Raw genomic sequence first — 21097 nt, 5'->3', positions numbered from 1 at the left:
TCAATGTTAAAGAAATCCGATCTGACAGATCTTTAGATATCGGTCCAAAGTTCACGTAAAAAAGGTTTTGTGCACGTGGAGTGAAAATTCCAGAATAAAAGCGGGTTTACGCGTTTTACAAACTGCTCAATATGGCGGAAAATCGGGGGGCGGAGCTTACTTAACAACGACACAGATGTCTTCCGCTCGAGTCAAAGCACGCGTGTAACAAGTTGCATGTCTTCAAACGAAACGAGTCATGACTTATGCCCGTTTGAAGTTTGAATTTTCAAACGCTTCGTATAGCGCCCCCCTTTGGCCGATTGGAATAAAATTGGTTTCAGTGATACTTTGACTAACCCTCCACATCTTTGCCAAATGCCATGAACGTGTAACTTTGCATGTATGATTTAGAGGCCGAAGAATAATTTGCATAAAACCGCAATATTGATTGAATTATTAAAAAATGATATTTCACTTTAAAAGAAATCCACCGAGATAAATCTGACCGTATTGGTCCAAAGTTCATGTGAAAAAAGTTTTGTGCGCGTAACAAAAAAAACCCAGGAGGAGATAGATTTTTACTGTTTTTCATATAATTCCGAATTGTGGGAGACCTAAAGGTCAGAGGTCAAAAGTTAGAGGGTAAAAGTTGTTCGGCATGAGGAGACGCATAAGTGTATACAGGTTTCATGGCTGTATGTATAACACAGCATGAGCTATACCTGTTCAAAGTTCGCACTTTCGAAGGCTTCCTACAGCGCCACCATTTGGCCGATTGCTGTAAAAAGTAATAGCACACTTCGCCACTGTAAACTGAACACATTGATGTTTTTATTTTCATTTTCTCACTAAGTATGTAGGAGTAGAAAGGAACCGAAGTTTTTTGATACTTGATATGACTGCCTGCCTGCCTGATAGATAAATAACTAGAAAAATATTGTTCCTTCGAAACAATTGTGGGCTCGCTTCAAGCCGGAAAACAATGGCTATAAAAGCACAAAATGTCAAGATCGCAGGCAGTGCTCTCTTTGACGTTACTGACGTCAAAGATTGGTCCATTTTGTTCCAAAAATGTGTTGTGCAAAAGTTGACCCGCTGGTGGCGCTATAACAGGCCAATGTGAGAAGGTTGGTATATGTTCCTTGACCTATTGGGAATGTGCTTGCAAGATTTCACGCACATCCCAGGCTGTGTTCATGATTTGAGGTGTTTTTGGCTTTGGACACTTTATCGCTGCTTGCAGCTATATTTATTATTATTATTTAAAAAAATGTTTTGTGTGCACTTCATAGGCATGTTAGATAAAGGTCCTTAGATTGCGTGTAGAATGTTTCATGCAAATTGCAAAAAAAATCCTAGAATAAAAACGGGTTTAAGCGTTTTACAAACTGCTCAAAATTATATAGCGCCCCCCTTTGGCCATTTGGGGTAAGATTGGTTTCAGTGATATTTGAACTAACCCTCTACACTATTTTGTCATGAAAATGTGACTTTGCATGTATGTTTTAGAGGCAGAAGAATAATTTGCATAAAAATGCAATATTGTTTGAATTATTTAAAAAAGCATGTTTCAATGTTAAAGAAATCCGATCTGACAGATCTTTTAGATATCGGTCCAAAGTTCACGTAAAAAAAGTTTTGTGCACGTGGAGCGAAAATTCCAGAATAAAAGCGGGTTTACGTGTTTTACAAACTGCTCAAAATGGCGGAAAATCGAAGGGCGGAGCTTACTTAACAACGACACAGATGTCTTCCGCTTGAGTCAAAGCACGCGTGTAACAAGTTGCATGTCTTCAAACGAAACGAGTCATGACTTATGCCCGTTTGAAGTTTGAATTATCAAACGCTTCGTATAGCGCCCCCCTTTGGCCGATTGGAATAAAATTGGTTTCAGTGATACTTTGACTAACCCTCCACATCTTTGCCAAATGCCATGAACGTGTAACTTTGCATGTATGATTTAGAGGCCGAAGAATAATTTGCATAAAACCGCAATATTGATTGAATTATTAAAAAATGATATTTCACTTTAAAAGAAATCCACCGAGATAAATCTGACCGTATTGGTCCAAAGTTCATGTGAAAAAAGTTTTGTGCGCGTAACAAAAAAAACCCAGGAGGAGATAGATTTTTACTGTTTTTCATATAATTCCGAATTGTGGGAGACCTAAAGGTCAGAGGTCAAAAGTTAGAGGGTAAAAGTTGTTCGGCATGAGGAGACGCATAAGTGTATACAGGTTTCATGGCTGTATGTATAACACAGCATGAGCTATACCTGTTCAAAGTTCGCACTTTCGAAGGCTTCCTACAGCGCCACCATTTGGCCGATTGCTGTAAAAAGTAATAGCACACTTCGCCACTGTAAACTGAACACATTGATGTTTTTATTTTCATTTTCTCACTAAGTATGTAGGAGTAGAAAGGAACCGAAGTTTTTTGATACTTGATATGACTGCCTGCCTGCCTGATAGATAAATAATGACAATATCTAAAGTGTGCTCGCCAGGTACTGGCGAGCCCACAATGACAAGATCTAAAGTGTGCTCGCCAGGTACTGGCGAGCCCACAATAATGACAATATCTAAAGTGTGCTCGCCTTATAGGCGAGCCCACAATAAACTAGAAAATATTGTTCCTTCGAAACAATTGTGGGCTCGCTTCAAGCCGGAAAACAATGGCTATAAAAGTACAAAATGTCAAGATCGCAGGCAGTGCTCTCTTTGACGTTACTGACATCAAAGATTGGTCCATTTTGTTCCAAAAATGTGTTGTGCAAAAGTTGACCCGCTGGTGGCGCTATAACAGGCCAATGTGAGAAGGGTGGTATCTGTTCCTTGACCTATTGGGAATGTGCTTGCAAGATTTCACGCACATTGCAGGCTGTGTTCCTGATTTGAGGTGTTTTTGGCCTTGGCCACTTTATCGCTGCTTGCAGCTATATTTATAACTAGAAAAATATTGTTCCTTCGAAACAATTGTGGGCTCGCTTCAAGCCAGAAAACAATGGCTATAAAAGCACAAAATGTCAAGATCACAGGCAGTGCTCTCTTTGACGTTACTGACGTCAAAGATTGGTCCATTTTGTTCCAAAAATGTGTTATGCAAAAGTTGACCCGCTGGTGGCGCTATAACAGGCCAATGTGAGAAGGTTGGTATCTGTTCCTTGACCTATTGGGAATGTGCTTGCAAGATTTCACGCACATCCCAGGCTGTGTTCATGATTTGAGGTGTTTTTGGCTTTGGACACTTTATCGCTGCTTGCAGCTATATTTATTATTATTATTTTATAATTTTTTTTGTGTGCACTTCATAGGCATGTTAGATAAAGGTCCTTAGATTGCGTGTAGAATGTTTCATACAAATTGCAAAAAAAATCCTAGAATAAAAACGGGTTTAAGCGTTTTACAAACTGCTCAAAATTATATAGCGCCCCCCTTTGGCCATTTGGGGTAAGATTGGTTTCAGTGATATTTGAACTAACCCTCTACACTATTTTGTCATGAAAATGTGACTTTGCATGTATGTTTTAGAGGCAGAAGAATAATTTGCATAAAAATGCAATATTGTTTGAATTATTTAAAAAAGCATGTTTCAATGTTAAAGAAATCCGATCTGACAGATCTTTAGATATCGGTCCAAAGTTCACGTAAAAAAGGTTTTGTGCACGTGACGCGAAAATTCCAGAATAAAAGCGGGTTTACGCGTTTTACAAACTGCTCAAAATGGCGGAAAATCGAAGGGCGGAGCTTACTTAACAACGACACAGATGTCTTCCGCTTGAGTCAAAGCACGCGTGTAACAAGTTGCATGTCTTCAAACGAAACGAGTCATGACTTATGCCCGTTTGAAGTTTGAATTTTCAGACGCTTCGTATAGCGCCCCCCTTTGGCCGATTGGAATAAAATTGGTTTCAGTGATACTTTGACTAACCCTCCACATCTTTGCCAAATGCCATGAACGTGTAACTTTGCATGTATGATTTAGAGGCCGAAGAATAATTTGCATAAAACCGCAATATTGATTGAATTATTAAAAAATTATGTTTCACTTTAAAAAAAATCTGGTTGATCAATCTGACCGTATTGGTCCAAAGTTCATGTGAAAAAAGTTTTGTGCACTTGACGCGAAAATCCCAGGAGGAGATAGATTTTTACTGTTTTTCATATAATTCCGAATTGTGGGAGACCTAAAGGTCAGAGGTCAAAAGTTAGAGGGTAAAAGTTGTTCGGAATGAGGAGACGCATAAGTGTATACAGGTTTCATGACTGTACGTATAACAGAGCATGAGCTCTATCTGTTCAAAGTTCGCACTTTCGAAGGCTTCCTACAGCGCCACCATTTGGCCGATTGCTGTAAAAAATAATAGCACACTTCGCCACTGTAAGCTGAACACATTGATGTTTTTATTTTCATTTTCTGTCTAAGTATGTAGGAGTAGAAAGGAACCGAAGTTTTGAGGAGAACTTGATATGACGGTTAGATATTGTCACTAGAAAAATATTGTTCCTTCGAAACAATTGTGGGCTCGCTTCAAGCCGGAAAACAATGGCTATAAAAGTACAAAATGTCAAGTTCGCAGGCAGTGCTCTCTTTGACGTTACTGACGTCAAAGATTGGTCCATTTTGTACCAAAAATGTGTTGTGCAAAAGTTGACCCGCTGGTGGCGCTATAACAGGCCAATGTAAGAAGGGTGGTATCTGTTCCTTGACCTATTGGGAATGTGCTTGCAAGATTTCACGCACATTGCAGGCTGTGTTCATGATTTGAGGTGTTTTTGGCTTTGGCCACTTTATCGCTGCTTGCAGCTATATTCATTATTATTATTTTTTTTGTGTGTGTGCACTTCATAGGCATATTAGATAAAGGTCCTTAGATTGTGTGTAGAATGTTTCATGCAAATTGAAAAAAAAAAATCCTAACGGTTTTAAGCGTTTCACAAACTGCTCAAAATGATATAGCGCCCCCCTTTGGCCAATTGGGGTAAGATTGGTTTTAGTGATATTTGGACTAACACTCTACATCTTTGCCAAATGCCATGAACATGTTACTTTGCATGTATGATTTAGAGGCAGAAGAATAATTTGCATAAAACTGCAATATTAATTGAATTTATTTTAAAAAGTATGTTTCAATTTTAAAGAAATCCGATCTGACAGATCTTTAGATATCGGTCCAAAGTTCACGTAAAAAGAGTTTTGTGCACGTGGAGCGAAAATTCCAGAATAAAAGCGGGTTCACGCGTTTTACAAACTGCTCAAAATGGAGGAAAATCGAAGGGCGGAGCTTACTTAACAACGACACAGATGTCTTCCGCTTGAGTCAAAGCACACGTGTAACAAGTTGCATGTCTTCAAACGAAACGAGTCATGACTTATGCCCGTTTGAAGTTTGGATTTTCAAACGCTTCGTATAGCGCCCCCCTTTGGCCGATTGGAATAAAATTGGTTTCAGTGATACTTTGACTAACCCTCCACATATTTGCCAAATGCCATGAACGTGTAACTCTGCATGTATGATTTAGAGGCCGAAGAATAATTTGCATAAAACCGCAATATTGATTGAATTATTAAAAAATTATATTTCACTTTAAAAGAAATCCGCCGAGACTAGTTTGACCGTATTGGTCCAAAGTTCATGTGAAAAAAGTTTTGTGCGCGTTATGCAAATATCCCAGGAGGAGATAGATTTTTACTGTTTTTCATATAATTCCGAATTGTGGGAGACCTAAAGGTCAAAGGTCAAAAGTTAGAGGGTAAAAGTTGTTCGGCATGAGGAGACGCATACGTGTATACAGGTTTCATGACTGTAACTCAAACACAGCATGAGCTATACCTGTTCAAAGTTCGCACTTTCGAAGGCTTCGTGCAGCGCCACCATTTGGCCGATTGCTATAAAAAATAATAGCGCACTTCGCCACTGTAAACTGAACACATTGATGTTTTTATTTTCATTTTCTCACTAAGTATGTAGGAGTAGAAAGGAACCGAAGTTCCCGTCTACTGTCTGACTGACTGACTGACTGATAGATAAACTAGAAAAATATTGTTCCTTCGAAACAATTGTGGGCTCGCTTCAAGCCAGAAAACAATGGCTATAAAAGTACAAAATGTCAATATCGCAGGCAGTGCTCTCTTTGACGTTACTGACGTCAAAGATTGGTCCATTTTGTTCCAAAAATGTGTTGTGCAAAAGTTGACCCGCTGGTGGCGCTATAACAGGCCAATGTAAGAAGGGTGGTATCTGTTCCTTGACCTATTGGGAATGTGCTTGCAAGATTTCACGCACATTGCAGGCTGTGTTCATGATTTGAGGTGTTTTTGGCTTTGGCCACTTTATCGCTGCTTGCAGCTATATTCATTATTATTATTTTTTTGTGTGTGTGCACTTCATAGGCATATTAGATAAAGGTCCTTAGATTGTGTGTAGAATGTTTCATGCAAATTGCAAAAAAAAAATCCTAACGGGTTTAAGCGTTTCACAAACTGCTCAAAATGATATAGCGCCCCCCTTTGGCCAATTGGGGTAAGATTGGTTTTAGTGATATTTGGACTAACACTCTACATCTTTGCCAAATGCCATGAACATGTTACTTTGCATGTATGATTTAGAGGCAGAAGAATAATTTGCATAAAACTGCAATATTCATTGAATTTATTTAATAAAGCATGTTTAAATTTTAAAGAAATCCGATCTGACAGATCTTTAGATATCGGTCCAAAGTTCACGTAAAAAAAATTTTGTGCACGTGGAGCGAAAATTCCAGAATAAAAGCGGGTTTACGCGTTTTACAAACTGCTCAAAATGGCGGAAAATCGAAGGGCAGAGCTTACTTAACAACGACACAGATGTCTTCCGCTTGAGTCAAAGCACGCGTGTAACAAGTTGCATGTCTTCAAACGAAACGAGTCATGACTTATGCCCGTTTGAAGTTTGAATTTTCAAACGCTTCGTATAGCGCCCCCCTTTGGCCAATTGGAATAAAATTGGTTTCAGTGATACTTTGACTAACCCTCCACATCTTTGCCAAATGCCATGAACGTGTAACTTTGCATGTATGATTTAGAGGCCGAAGAATAATTTGCATAAAACCGCAATATTGATTGATTTATTAAAAAAATTATATTTCACTTTAAAAGAAATCCGCCGAGACTAGTTTGACCGTATTGGTCCAAAGTTCATGTGAAAAAAGTTTTGTGCACTTGACGCGAAAATCCCAGGAGGAGATAGATTTTTACTGTTTTTCATATAATTTCGAATTGTGGGAGACCTAAAGGTCAGAGGTCAAAAGTTAGAGGGTAAAAGTTGTTCGGCATGAGGAGACGCATAAGTGTATACAGGTTTCATGGCTGTATGTATAACACAGCATGAGCTATACCTGTTCAAAGATCGCACTTTCGAAGGCTTCCTACAGCGCCACCATTTGGCCGATTGCTATAGAAAATAATAGCACACTTCGCCACTGTAAACTGAACACATTGATGTTTTTATTTTCATTTTCTCACTAAGTATGTAGGAGTAGAAAGGAACCGAAGTTTTTTGATACTTGCACTGACTGCCTGCCTAGTAAATAATGACAATATCTAAAGTGTGCTCGCCTTATAGGCGAGCCCACAATAATGACAATATCTAAAGTGTGCTCGCCTTATAGGCGAGCCCACAACTAGAAAATATTGTTCCTTCGAAACAATTGTGGGCTCGCTTCAAGCCAGAAAACAATGGCTATAAAAGTACAAAATGTCCAAGATCGCAGGCAGTGCTCTCTTTGACGTTACTGACGTCAAAGATTGGTCCATTTTGTTCCAAAAATGTGTTGTGCAAAAGTTGACCCGCTGGTGGCGCTATAACAGGCCAATGTAAGAAGGGTGGTATCTGTTCCTTGACCTATTGGGAATGTGCTTGCAAGATTTCACGCACATTGCAGGCTGTGTTCATGATTTGAGGTGTTTTTGGCTTTGGCCACTTTATCGCTGCTTGCAGCTATATTCATTATTATTATAATTTTTTTGTGTGTGCACTTCATAGGCATATTAGATAAAGGTCCTTAGATTGTGTGTAGAATGGTCCTTAGATTGTGTGTAGAATGTTTCATGCAAATTGCAAAAATAAATCCTAACGGGTTTAAGCGTTTCACAAACTGCTCAAAATGATATAGCGCCCCCCTTTGGCCAATTGGGGTAAGATTGGTTTTAGTGATATTTGGACTAACACTCTACATCTTTGCCAAATGCCATGAACATGTTACTTTGCATGTATGATTTAGAGGCAGAAGAATAATTTGCATAAAACTGCAATATTCATTGAATTTATTTAAAAAAGCATGTTTCAATTTTAAAGAAATCCGATCTGACAGATCTTTAGATATCGGTCCAAAGTTCACGTAAAAAAAGTTTTGTGCACGTGGAGCGAAAATTCCAGAATAAAAGCGGGTTTACGCGTTTTACAAACTGCTCAACATGGCGGAAAATCGAAGGGCGGAGCTTACTTAACAACGACACAGATGTCTTCCGCTTGAGTCAAAGCACGCGTGTAACAAGTTGCATGTCTTCAAACGAAACGAGTCATGACTTATGCCCGTTTGAAGTTTGAATTTTCAAACGCTTCGTATAGCGCCCCCCTTTGGCCGATTGGAATAAAATTGGTTTCAGTGATACTTTGACTAACCCTCCACATCTTTGCCAAATGCCATGAACGTGTAACTTTGCAAGTATGATTTAGAGGCCGAAGAATAATTTGCATAAAACCGCAATATTGATTGAATTATTAAAAAATTATATTTCACTTTAAAAAAAATCTGGTTGATCAATCTGACCGTATCGGTCCAAAGTTCATGTGAAAAAAGTTTTGTGCACTTGACGCGAAAATCCCAGGAGGAGATAGATTTTTACTGTTTTTCATATAATTCAAAATTCTGGGGGATCTAAAGGTCAAAGGTCAAAAGTCAGAGCGTAAAAGTTGTTCGGCATGAGGAGACGCATACGTGTATACAGGTTTCATGGCTGGACCTCAAACACAGCATGAGCTATACCTGTTCAAAGTTCGCACTTTCGAAGGCTTCCTACAGCGCCACCATTTGGCCGATTGCTGTAAAAAATAATAGCACACTTCGCCACTGTAAGCTGAACACATTGATGTTTTTATTTTCATTTTCTCACTAAGTATGTAGGAGTTGAAAGCGGACAAAGTATTGAGGAGAACTTGATATGCTCTGGTTGATAGATAAATAATGACAATATCTAAAGTGTGCTCGCCTTATAGGCGAGCCCACAACTAGAAAAATATTGTTCCTTCGAAACAATTGTGGGCTCGCTTCAAGCCAGAAAACAATGGCTATAAAAGGACAAAATGTCAAGATCGCAGGCAGTGCTCTCTTTGACGTTACTGACGTCAAAGATTGGTCCATTTTGTTCCAAAAATGTGTTGTGCAAAAGTTGACCCGCTGGTGGCGCTATAACAGGCCAATGTAAGAAGGGTGGTATCTGTTCCTTGACCTATTGGGAATGTGCTTGCAAGATTTCACGCACATTGCAGGCTGTGTTCATGATTTGAGGTGTGTTTGGCTTTGGCCACTTTATCGCTGCCTGCAGCTATATTTATTATTATTATTATTTATTTTGTGTGTGTGCACTTCATAGGCCTATTAGATAAAGGTCCTTAGATTGTGTGTAGAATGTTTCATGCAAATTGCAAAAAAAAATCCTAACTGGTTTAAGCGTTTCACACACTGCTCAAAATAATATAGCGCCCCCCTTTGGCCAATTGGAGTAAGATTGGTTTTAGTGATATTTGGACTAACACTCTACATCTTTGCCAAATGCCATGAACATGTTACTTTGCATGTATGATTTAGAGGCAGAAGAATAATTTGCATAAAACTGCAATATTCATTGAATTTATTTAAAAAAGCATGTTTCAATTTTAAAGAAATCCGATCTGACAGATCTTTAGATATCGGTCCAAAGTTCACGTAAAAAAAGATTTGTGCACGTGGAGCGAAAATTCCAGAATAAAAGCGGGTTTACGCGTTTTACAAACTGCTCAAAATGGCGGAAAATTGAAGGGCGGAGCTTACTTAACAACGACACAGATGTCTTCCGCTCGAGTCAAAGCACGCGTGTAACAAGTTGCATGTCTTCAAACGAAACGAGTCATGACTTATGCCCTTTTGAAGTTTGAATTTTCAAACGCTTCGTATAGCGCCCCCCTTTGGCCGATTGGAATAAAATTGGTTTCAGTGATACTTTGACTAACCCTCCACATCTTTGCCAAATGCCATGAACGTGTAACTTTGCATGTATGATTTAGAGGCCGAAGAATAATTTGCATAAAACCGCAATATTGATTGAATCATTAAAAAATTATATTTCACTTTAAAAGAAATCCGCCGAGATTAGTTTAACCGTATTGGTCCAAAGTTCATGTGAAAAAAGTTTTGTGCACTTGACGCGAAAATCCCAGGAGGAGATAGATTTTTACTGTTTTTCATATAATTCCGAATTGTGGGAGACCTAAAGGTCAGAGGTCAAAAGTTAGAGGGTAAAAGTTGTTCGGCATGAGGAGACGCATAAGTGTATACAGGTTTCATGGCTGTACGTATAACACAGCATGAGCTATACCTGTTCAAAGATCGCACTTTCGAAGGCTTCCTACAGCGCCACCATTTGGCCGATTGCTATAATAAATAATAGCACACTTCGCCACTGTAAGCTGAACACATTGATGTTTTTATTTTCATTTTCTCACTAAGTATGTAGGAGTAGAAAGGAACCGAAGTTTTGAGGAGAACTTGATATGACGGTTAGATATTGTCACTAGAAAAATATTGTTCCTTCGAAACAATTGTGGGCTCGCTTCAAGCCAGAAAACAATGGCTATAAAAGCACAAAATGTCAAGATCGCAGGCAGTGCTCTCTTTGACGTTACTGACGTCAAAGATTGGTCCATTTTGTTCCAAAAATGTGTTGTGCAAAAGTTGACCCGCTGGTGGCGCTATAACAGGCCAATGTGAGAAGGTTGGTATCTGTTCCTTGACCTATTGGGAATGTGCTTGCAAGATTTCACGGACATCCCAGGCTGTGTTCATGATTTGAGGTGTTTTTGGCTTTGGACACTTTATCGCTGCTTGCAGCTATATTTATTATTATTATTTTATAATTTTTTTGTGTGCACTTCATAGGCATGTTAGATAAAGGTCCTTAGATTGCGTGTAGAATGTTTCATGCAAATTGCAAAAAAAATCCTAGAATAAAAACGGGTTTAAGCGTTTTACAAACTGCTCAAAATTATATAGCGCCCCCCTTTGGCCATTTGGGGTAAGATTGGTTTCAGTGATATTTGAACTAACCCTCTACACTATTTTGTCATGAAAATGTGACTTTGCTTGTATGTTTTAGAGGCAGAAGAATAATTTGCATAAAAATGCAATATTGTTTGAATTATTTAAAAAAGCATGTTTCAATGTTAAAGAAATCCGATCTGACAGATCTTTAGATATCGGTCCAAAGTTCACGTAAAAAAAGTTTTGTGCACGTGACGCGAAAATTCCAGAATAAAAGCGGGTTTACGCGTTTTACAAACTGCTCAAAGTGGCGGAAAATCGAAGGGCGGAGCTTACTTAACAACGACACAGATGTCTTCCGCTTGAGTCAAAGCACGCGTGTAACAAGTTGCATGTCTTCAAACGAAACGAGTCATGACTTATGCCCGTTTGAAGTTTGAATTTTCAGACGCTTCGTATAGCGCCCCCCTTTGGCCGATTGGAATAAAATTGGTTTCAGTGATACCTTGACTAACCCTCTACATCTTTGCCAAATGCCATGAACGTGTAACTTTGCATGTATGATTTAGAGGCCGAAGAATAATTTGCATAAAACTGCAATATTGATTGAATTATTAAAAAATTATATTTCACTTTAAAAGAAATCCGCCGAGATTAGTTTGACCGTATTGGTCCAAAGTTCATGTGAAAAAAGTTTCGTGCGTGTATCGAAAAAAACCCAGGAGGAGATAGATTTTTACTGTTTTTCATATAATTCCGAATTGTGGGAGATCTAAAGGTCAGAGGTCAAAAGTCAGAGGCTAAAAGTTGTTCGGCATGAGGAGACACATACGTGTATACAGGTTTCATGCCTGTACCTCAAACACAGCATGAGCTATACCTGTTCAAAGTTCGCACTTTCGAAGGCTTCCTACAGCGCCACCATTTGGCCGATTGCTGTAAAAAGTAATAGCACACTTCGCCACTGTAAACTGAACACATTGATGTTTTTATTTTCATTTTCTCACTAAGTATGTAGGAGTAGAAAGGAACCAAAGTTCCCGTCTACTATATGACTGCCTGATAGATAAATAAATAATGACAATATCTAAAGTGTGCTCGCCTTATAGGCGAGCCCACAACTAGAAAAATATTGTTCCTTCGAAACAATTGTGGGCTCGCTTCAAGCCGGAAAACAATGGCTATAAAAGCACAAAACGTCAAGATCGCAGGCAGTGCTCTCTTTGACGTTACTGACGTCAAAGATTGGTCCATTTTGTTCCAAAAATGTGTTGTGCAAAAGTTGACCCGCTGGTGGCGCTATAACAGGCCAATGTGAGAAGGTTGGTATCTGTTCCTTGACCTATTGGGAATGTGCTTGCAAGATTTCACGCACATCCCAGGCTGTGTTCATGATTTGAGGTGTTTTTGGCTTTGGACACTTTATCGCTGCTTGCAGCTATATTTATTATTATTATTTTATATATTTTTTGTGTGCACTTCATAGGCATGTTAGATAAAGGTCCTTAGATTGCGTGTAGAATGTTTCATGCAAATTGCAAAAACAATCCTAGAATAAAAACGGGTTTAAGCGTTTTACAAACTGCTCAAAATTATATAGCGCCCCCCTTTGGCCATTTGGGGTAAGATTGGTTTCAGTGATATTTGAACTAACCCTCTACACTATTTTGTCATGAAAATGTGACTTTGCATGTATGTTTTAGAGGCAGAAGAATAATTTGCATAAAAATGCAATATTGTTTGAATTATTTAAAAAAGCATGTTTCAATGTTAAAGAAATCCGATCTGACAGATCTTTAGATATCGGTCCAAAGTTCACGTAAAAAAAGTTTTGTGCACGTGACGCGAAAATTCCAGAATAAAAGCGGGTTTACGCGTTTTACAAACTGCTCAAAATGGCGGAAAATCGAAGGGCGGAGCTTACTTAACAACGACACAGATGTCTTCCGCTTGAGTCAAAGCACGCGTGTAACAAGTTGCATGTCTTCAAACGAAACGAGTCATGACTTATGCCCATTTGAAGTTTGAATTTTCAGACGCTTCGTATAGCGCCCCCCTTTGGCCGATTGGAATAAAATTGGTTTCAGTGATACTTTGACTAACCCTCCACATCTTTGCCAAATGCCATGAACGTGTAACTTTGCATGTATGATTTAGAGGCCGAAGAATAATTTGCATAAAACCGCAATATATATTGAATTATTAAAAAATCATTATTTAACGTACAAACTTCTCACCACATAGCCTGTGTAGATATAGGTTCAAAGTTCATGTGAAAAAAGTTTTGTGCACTTGACACGAAAATCCCAGGAGGAGATAGATTTTTACTGTTTTTCATATAATTCCGAATTGTGGGAGACCTAAAGGTCAGAGGTCAAAAGTTAGAGGGTAAAAGTTGTTCGGCATGAGGAGACGCATAAGTGTATACAGGTTTCATGGCTGTATGTATAACACAGCATGAGCTATACCTGTTCAAAGATCGCACTTTCGAAGGCTTCCTACAGCGCCACCATTTGGCCGATTGCTATAAAAAATAATAGCACACTTCGCCACTGTAAACTGAACACATTGATGTTTTTATTTTCATTTTCTCACTAAGTATGTAGGAGTAGAAAGGAACCGAAGTTTTGAGGAGAACTTGATATGACTAGTATAGTATAGAAACTAGAAAAATATTGTTCCTTCGAAACAATTGTGGGCTCGCTTCAAGCCAGAAAACAATGGCTATAAAAGTACAAAATGTCAAGATCGCAGGCAGTGCTCACTTTGACGTTACTGACGTCAAAGATTGGTCCATTTTGTTCCAAAAATGTGTTATGCAAAAGTTGACCCGCTGGTGGCGCTATAACAGGCCAATGTGAGAAGGGTGGTATCTGTTCCTTGACCTATTGGGAATGTGCTTGCAAGATTTCACGCACATTGCAGGCTGTGTTCATGATTTGAGGTGTTTTTGGCTTTGGCCACTTTATCGCTGCTTGCAGCTAGATTTATTATTATTATTTTATATTTTTTTTGTGTGCACTTCATAGGCATGTTAGATAAAGGTCCTTAGATTGCGTGTAGAATGTTTCATGCAAATTGCAAAAAAAATCCTAGAATAAAAACGGGTTTAAGCGTTTTACAAACTGCTCAAAATTATATAGCGCCCCCCTTTGGCCATTTGGGGTAAGATTGGTTTCAGTGATATTTGAACTAACCCTCTACACTATTTTGTCATGAAAATGTGACTTTGTATGTATGTTTTAGAGGCAGAAGAATAATTTGCATAAAACTGCAATATTGTTTGAATTATTTAAAAAAGCATGTTTCAATGTTAAAGAAATCCGATCTGACAGATCTTTAGATATCGGTCCAAAGTTCACGTAAAAAAAGTTTTGTGCACGTGACGCGAAAATTCCAGAATAAAAGCGGGTTTACGCGTTTTACAAACTGCTCAAAATGGCGGAAAATCGAAGGGCGGAGCTTACTTAACAACAACACAGATGTCTTCCGCTTGAGTCAAAGCACGCGTGTAACAAGTTGCATGTCTTCAAACGAAACGAGTCATGACTTATGCCTGTTTGAAGTTTGAATTTTCAGACGCTTCGTATAGCGCCCCCCTTTGGCCAATTGGAATAAAATTGGTTTCAGTGATACTTTGACTAACCCTCCACATCTTTGCCAAATGCCATGAACGTGTAACTTTGCATGTATGATTTAGAGGCCGAAGAATAATTTGCATAAAACCGCAACATATATTGAATTATTAAAAAATCATTATTTAACGTACAAACTTCTCACCACATAGCCTGTGTAGATATAGGTTCAAAGTTCATGTGAAAAAAAGTTTCGTGCACTTGACGCGAAAATCCCAGGAGGAGATAGATTTTTACTGTTTTTCATATAATTCCGAATTGTGGGAGACCTAAAGGTCAGAGGTCAAAAGTTAGAGGGTAAAAGTTGTTCGGCATGAGGAGACGCATAAGTGTATACAGGTTTCATGGCTGTATGTATAACACAGCATGAGCTATACCTGTTCAAAGTTCGCACTTTCGAAGGCTTCCTACAGCGCCACCATTTGGCCGATTGCTGTAAAAAGTAATAGCACACTTCGCCACTGTAAACTGAACACATTGATGTTTTTATTTTCATTTTCTCACTAAGTATGTAGGAGTAGAAAGGAACCGAAAATCCCGTCTACTTACTAGATAAATAAATAAATAAATAATGACAATATCTAAAGTGTGCTCGCCAGGTACTGGCGAGCCCACAATAATGACAATATCTAAAGTGTGCTCGCCTTATAGGCGAGCCCACAACTAGAAAAATATTGTTCCTTCGAAACAATTGTGGTCTCGCTTCAAGCCAGAAAACAATGGCTATAAAAGCAAAAAATGTCAAGATCGCAGGCAGTGCTCTCTTTGACGTTACTGACGTCAAAGATTGGTCCATTTTGTTCCAAAAATGTGTTATGCAAAAGTTGACCCGCTGGTGGCGCTATAACAGGCCAATGTGAGAAGGTTGGTATCTGTTCCTTGACCTATTGGGAATGTGCTTGCAAGATTTCACGCACATCCCAGGCTGTGTTCATGATTTGAGGTGTTTTTGGCTTTGGACACTTTATCGCTGCTTGCAGCTATATTTATTATTATTATTTTATATTTTTTTGTGTGCACTTCATAGGCATGTTAGATAAAGGTCCTTAGATTGCGTGTAGAATGTTTCATGCAAATTGCAAAAAAAATCCTAGAATAAAAACGGGTTTAAGCGTTTTACAAACTGCTCAAATTATATAGCGCCCCCCTTTGGCCATTTGGGGTAATATTGGTTTCAGTGATATTTGAACTAACCCTCTACACGATTTTGTCATGAAAATGTGACTTTGCATGTATGTTTTAGAGGCAGAAGAATAATTTGCATAAAAATGCAATATTGTTTGAATTATTTAAAAAAGCATGTTTGAATGTTAAAGAAATCCGATCTGACAGATCTTTAGATATCGGTCCAAAGTTCACGTGAAAAAAGTTTTGTGCACGTGACGCGAAAATTCCAGAATAAAAGCGGGTTTACGCGTTTTACAAACTGCTCAAAATGGCGGAAAATTGAAGGGCGGAGCTTACTTAACAACGACACAGATGTCTTCCGCTTGAGTCAAAGCACGCGTGTAACAAGTTGCATGTCTTCAAACGAAACGAGTCATGACTTATGCCCCTTTGAAGTTTGAATTTTCAGACGCTTCGTATAGCGCCCCCCTTTGGCCGATTGGAATAAAATTGGTTTCAGTGATACTTTGACTAACCCTCCACATCTTTGCCAAATGCCATGAACGTGTAACTTTGCATGTATGATTTAGAGGCCGAAGAATAATTTGCATAAAACCGCAATATTGATTGAATTATTAAAAAATTATATTTCACTTTGAAAAAAATCTGGTTGATCAATCTGACCGTATTGGTCCAAAGTTCATGTGAAAAAAGTTTTGTGCACTTGACGCGAAAATCCCAGGAGGAGATAGATTTTTACTGTTTTTCATATAATTCCGAATTGTGGGAGACCTAAAGGTCAGAGGTCAAAAGTTAGAGGGTAAAAGTTGTTCGGCATGAGGAGACGCATACGTGTATACAGGTTTCATGGCTGTACCTCAAACACAGCATGAGCTATACCTGTTCAAAGTTCGCACTTTCGAAGGCTTCCTACAGCGCCACCATTTGGCCGATTGCTGTAAAAAGTAATAGCACACGTCGCCACAGTAAGCTGAACACATTGATGTTTTTATTTTCATTTTCTCACTAAGTATGTAGGAGTTGAAAGCGGACAAAGTATTGAGGAGAACTTGATATGCTCTGGTTGATAGATAAATAATGACAATATCTAAAGTGTGCTCGCCTTATAGGCGAGCCCACAACTAGAAAAATATTGTTCCTTCGAAACAATTGTGGGCTCGCTTCAAGCCGGAAAACAATGGCTATAAAAGCACAAAATGTCAAGATCGCAGGCAGTGCTCTCTTTGACGTTACTGACGTCAAAGATTGGTCCATTTTGTTCCAAAAATGTGTTGTGCAAAAGTTGACCCGCTGGTGGCGCTATAACAGGCCAATGTGAGAAGGTTGGTATCTGTTCCTTGACCTATTGGGAATGTGCTTGCAAGATTTCACGCACATCCCAGGCTGTGTTCATGATTTGAGGTGTTTTTGGCTTTGGACACTTTATCGCTGCTTGCAGCTATATTTATTATTATTATTTTATTATTTTTTTGTGTGCACTTCATAGGCATGTTAGATAAAGGTCCTTAGATTGCGTGTAGAATGTTTCATGCAAATTGCAAAAAAAATCCTAGAATAAAAACGGGTTTAAGCGTTTTACAAACTGCTCAAAATTATATAGCGCCCCCCTTTGGCCATTTGGGGTAAGATTGGTTTCAGTGATATTTGAACTAACCCTCTACACTATTTTGTCATGAAAATGTGACTTTGCTTGTATGTTTTAGAGGCAGAAGAATAATTTGCATAAAAATGCAATATTGTTTGAATTATTTAAAAAAGCATGTTTCAATGTTAAAGAAATCCGATCTGACAGATCTTTAGATATCGGTCCAAAGTTCACGTAAAAAAAGTTTTGTGCACGTGACGCGAAAATTCCAGAATAAAAGCGGGTTTACGCGTTTTACAAACTGCTCAAAGTGGCGGAAAATCGAAGGGCGGAGCTTACTTAACAACGACACAGATGTCTTCCGCTTGAGTCAAAGCACGCGTGTAACAAGTTGCATGTCTTCAAACGAAACGAGTCATGACTTATGCCCGTTTGAAGTTTGAATTTTCAGACGCTTCGTATAGCGCCCCCCTTTGGCCGATTGGAATAAAATTGGTTTCAGTGATACCTTGACTAACCCTCTACATCTTTGCCAAATGCCATGAACGTGTAACTTTGCATGTATGATTTAGAGGCCGAAGAATAATTTGCATAAAACTGCAATATTTATTGAATTATTAAAAAATTATATTTCACTTTAAAAGAAATCCGCCGAGATTAGTTTGACCGTATTGGTCCAAAGTTCATGTGAAAAAAGTTTTGTGCGCGTATCGAAAAAAACCCAGGAGGAGATAGATTTTTACTGTTTTTCATATAATTCCGAATTGTGGGAGATCTAAAGGTCAGAGGTCAAAAGTCAGAGGCTAAAAGTTGTTCGGCATGAGGAGACGCATACGTGTATACAGGTTTCATGCCTGTACCTCAAACACAGCATGAGCTATACCTGTTCAAAGTTCGCACTTTCGAAGGCTTCCTACAGCGCCACCATTTGGCCGATTGCTGTAAAAAGTAATAGCACACTTCGCCACTGTAAACTGAACACATTGATGTTTTTATTTTCATTTTCTCACTAAGTATGTAGGAGTAGAAAGGAACCGAAGTTTTTTGATACTTGATATGACTGCCTGATAGATAAATAAATAATGACAATATCTAAAGTGTGCTCGCCTTATAGGCGAGCCCACAACTAGAAAAATATTGTTCCTTCGAAACAATAGTGGGCTCGCTTCAAGCCAGAAAACAATGGCTATAAAAGCACAAAATGTCAAGATCGCAGGCAGTGCTCTCTTTGACGTTACTGATGTCAAAGATTGGTCCATTTTGTTCCAAAAATGTGTTTTGCAAAAGTTGACGCTATAACAGGCCAATGTAAGAAGGGTGGTATCTGTTCCTTGACCTATTGGGAATGTGCTTGCAAGATTTCACGCACATTGCAGGCTGTGTTCATGATTTGAGGTGTTTTTGGCTTTGGCCACTTTATCGCTGCTTGCAGCTATATTAATTATTATTATTATTTTTGTGTGTGTGCACTTCATAGGCATATTAGATAAAGGTCCTTAGATTGTGTGTAGAATGTTTCATGCAAATTGCAAAAAAAAAATCCTAACAGGTTTAAGCGTTTCACAAACTGCTCAAAATGATATAGCGCCCCCCTTTGGCCAATTGGGGTAAGATTGGTTTTAGTGATATTTGGACTAACACTCTACATCTTTGCCAAATGCCATGAACATGTTACTTTGCATGTATGATTTAGAGGCAGAAGAATAATTTGCATAAAACTGCAATATTCATTGAATTTATTTAAAAAAGCATGTTTCCATTTTAAAGAAATCCGATCTGACAGATCTTTAGATATCGGTCCAAAGTTCACGTAAAAAAAGTTTTGTGCACGTGGAGCGAAAATTCCAGAATAAAAGCGGGTTTACGCGTTTTACAAACTGCTCAAAATGGCGGAAAATCGAAGGGCGGAGTTTACTTAACAACGACACAGATGTCTTCCGCTTGAGTCAAAGCACGCGTGTAACAAGTTGCATGTCTTCAAACGAAACGAGTCATGACTTATGCCCGTTTGAAGTTTGGATTTTCAAACGCTTCGTATAGTGCCCCCCTTTGGCCGATTGGAATAAAATTGGTTTCAGTGATACTTTGACTAACCCTCCACATCTTTGCCAAATGCCATGAACGTGTAATGTATGATTTAGAGGCCGAAGAATAATTTGCATAAAACCGCAATATTGATTGAATTATTAAAAAAAAATATTTCACTTTAAAAGAAATCCGCCGAGACTAGTTTGACCGTATTGGTCCAAAGTTCATGTGAAAAAAGTTTTGTGCACTTGACGCGAAAATCCCAGGAGGAGATCGATTTTTACTGTTTTTTATATAATTCAAAATTCTGGGGGATCTAAAGGTCAGAGGTCAAAAGTCAGAGCGTAAAAGTTGTTCGGCATGAGGAGACGCATACGTGTATACAGGTTTCATGACTGTACGTATAACAGAGCATGAGCTCTATCTGTTCAAAGTTCGCACTTTCGAAGGCTTCCTACAGCGCCACCATTTGGCCGATTGCTGTAAAAAATAATAGCACACTTCGCCACTGTAAGCTGAACACATTGATGTTTTTATTTTCATTTTCTGTCTAAGTATGTAGGAGTAGAAAGGAACCGAAGTTTTGAGGAGAACTTGATATGACGGTTAGATATTGTCACTAGAAAAATATTGTTCCTTCGAAACAATTGTGGGCTCGCTTCAAGCCAGAAAACAATGGCTATAAAAGCACAAAATGTCAAGATCGCAGGCAGTGCTCTCTTTGACGTTACTGACGTCAAAGATTGGTCCATTTTGTTCCAAAAATGTGTTGTGCAAAAGTTGACCCGCTGGTGGCGCTATAACAGGCCAATGTGAGAAGGTTGGTATCTGTTCCTTGACCTATTGGGAATGTGCTTGCAAGATTTCACGCACATCCCAGGCTGTGTTCATGATTTGAGGTGTTTTTGGCTTTGGCCACTTTATCGCTGCTTGCTAGCCTGATTTCAGACTCTGCGCTGGAGCTTAAGAGTCTGAGCCTGAGCCATTGTATTGAGATTTCAAAGGGGAGGGGATTTAAAATTTGAAATTCCCAATCACAAGCGATCTGGTGGGAGGGTTGTGTTTGACTTTTGCACACAAAACAATCCCTCCTCCCCCTCCCCTCAATGACATGCACCCAACAGGTCAGTGTCTTTGATGTTTCACTGATTAGAGAGAATCACTAACGAGCTACTCGACACTTGTATGGCTCAATCAATGCCTGCAGTTCGGAGTCCTTTTGAAGTTCAAAGGGAGCAATTAAGAACTCTGGTGAGCCACGCAGCCACCCCTCCCTCCACTGTTTCTGTAGATTTTTTTCCGTCTTGCTTTGAATTCATTGGTCGGTTCGCCAAGATACGGCTTTGAACCGAATCAAGAGACTCGTCATATGACATATCCAGACCAAGAGAAGCAGTTCACTCAGAGAGTGGGCGGGTCTATTGGCTGGATCCAGGCTAGCTGCTTGCAGCTAGATTTATTAT

Source organism: Nannobrachium achirus (assembly GCF_963921795.1).
Source record: "Nannobrachium achirus genome assembly, chromosome: 24".
Classification (NCBI taxonomy): Eukaryota; Metazoa; Chordata; class Actinopteri; order Myctophiformes; family Myctophidae; genus Nannobrachium; species Nannobrachium achirus.
The sequence above is the reverse complement of the archived record's forward strand: the minus strand, read 5'-3'. Positions refer to the sequence as shown.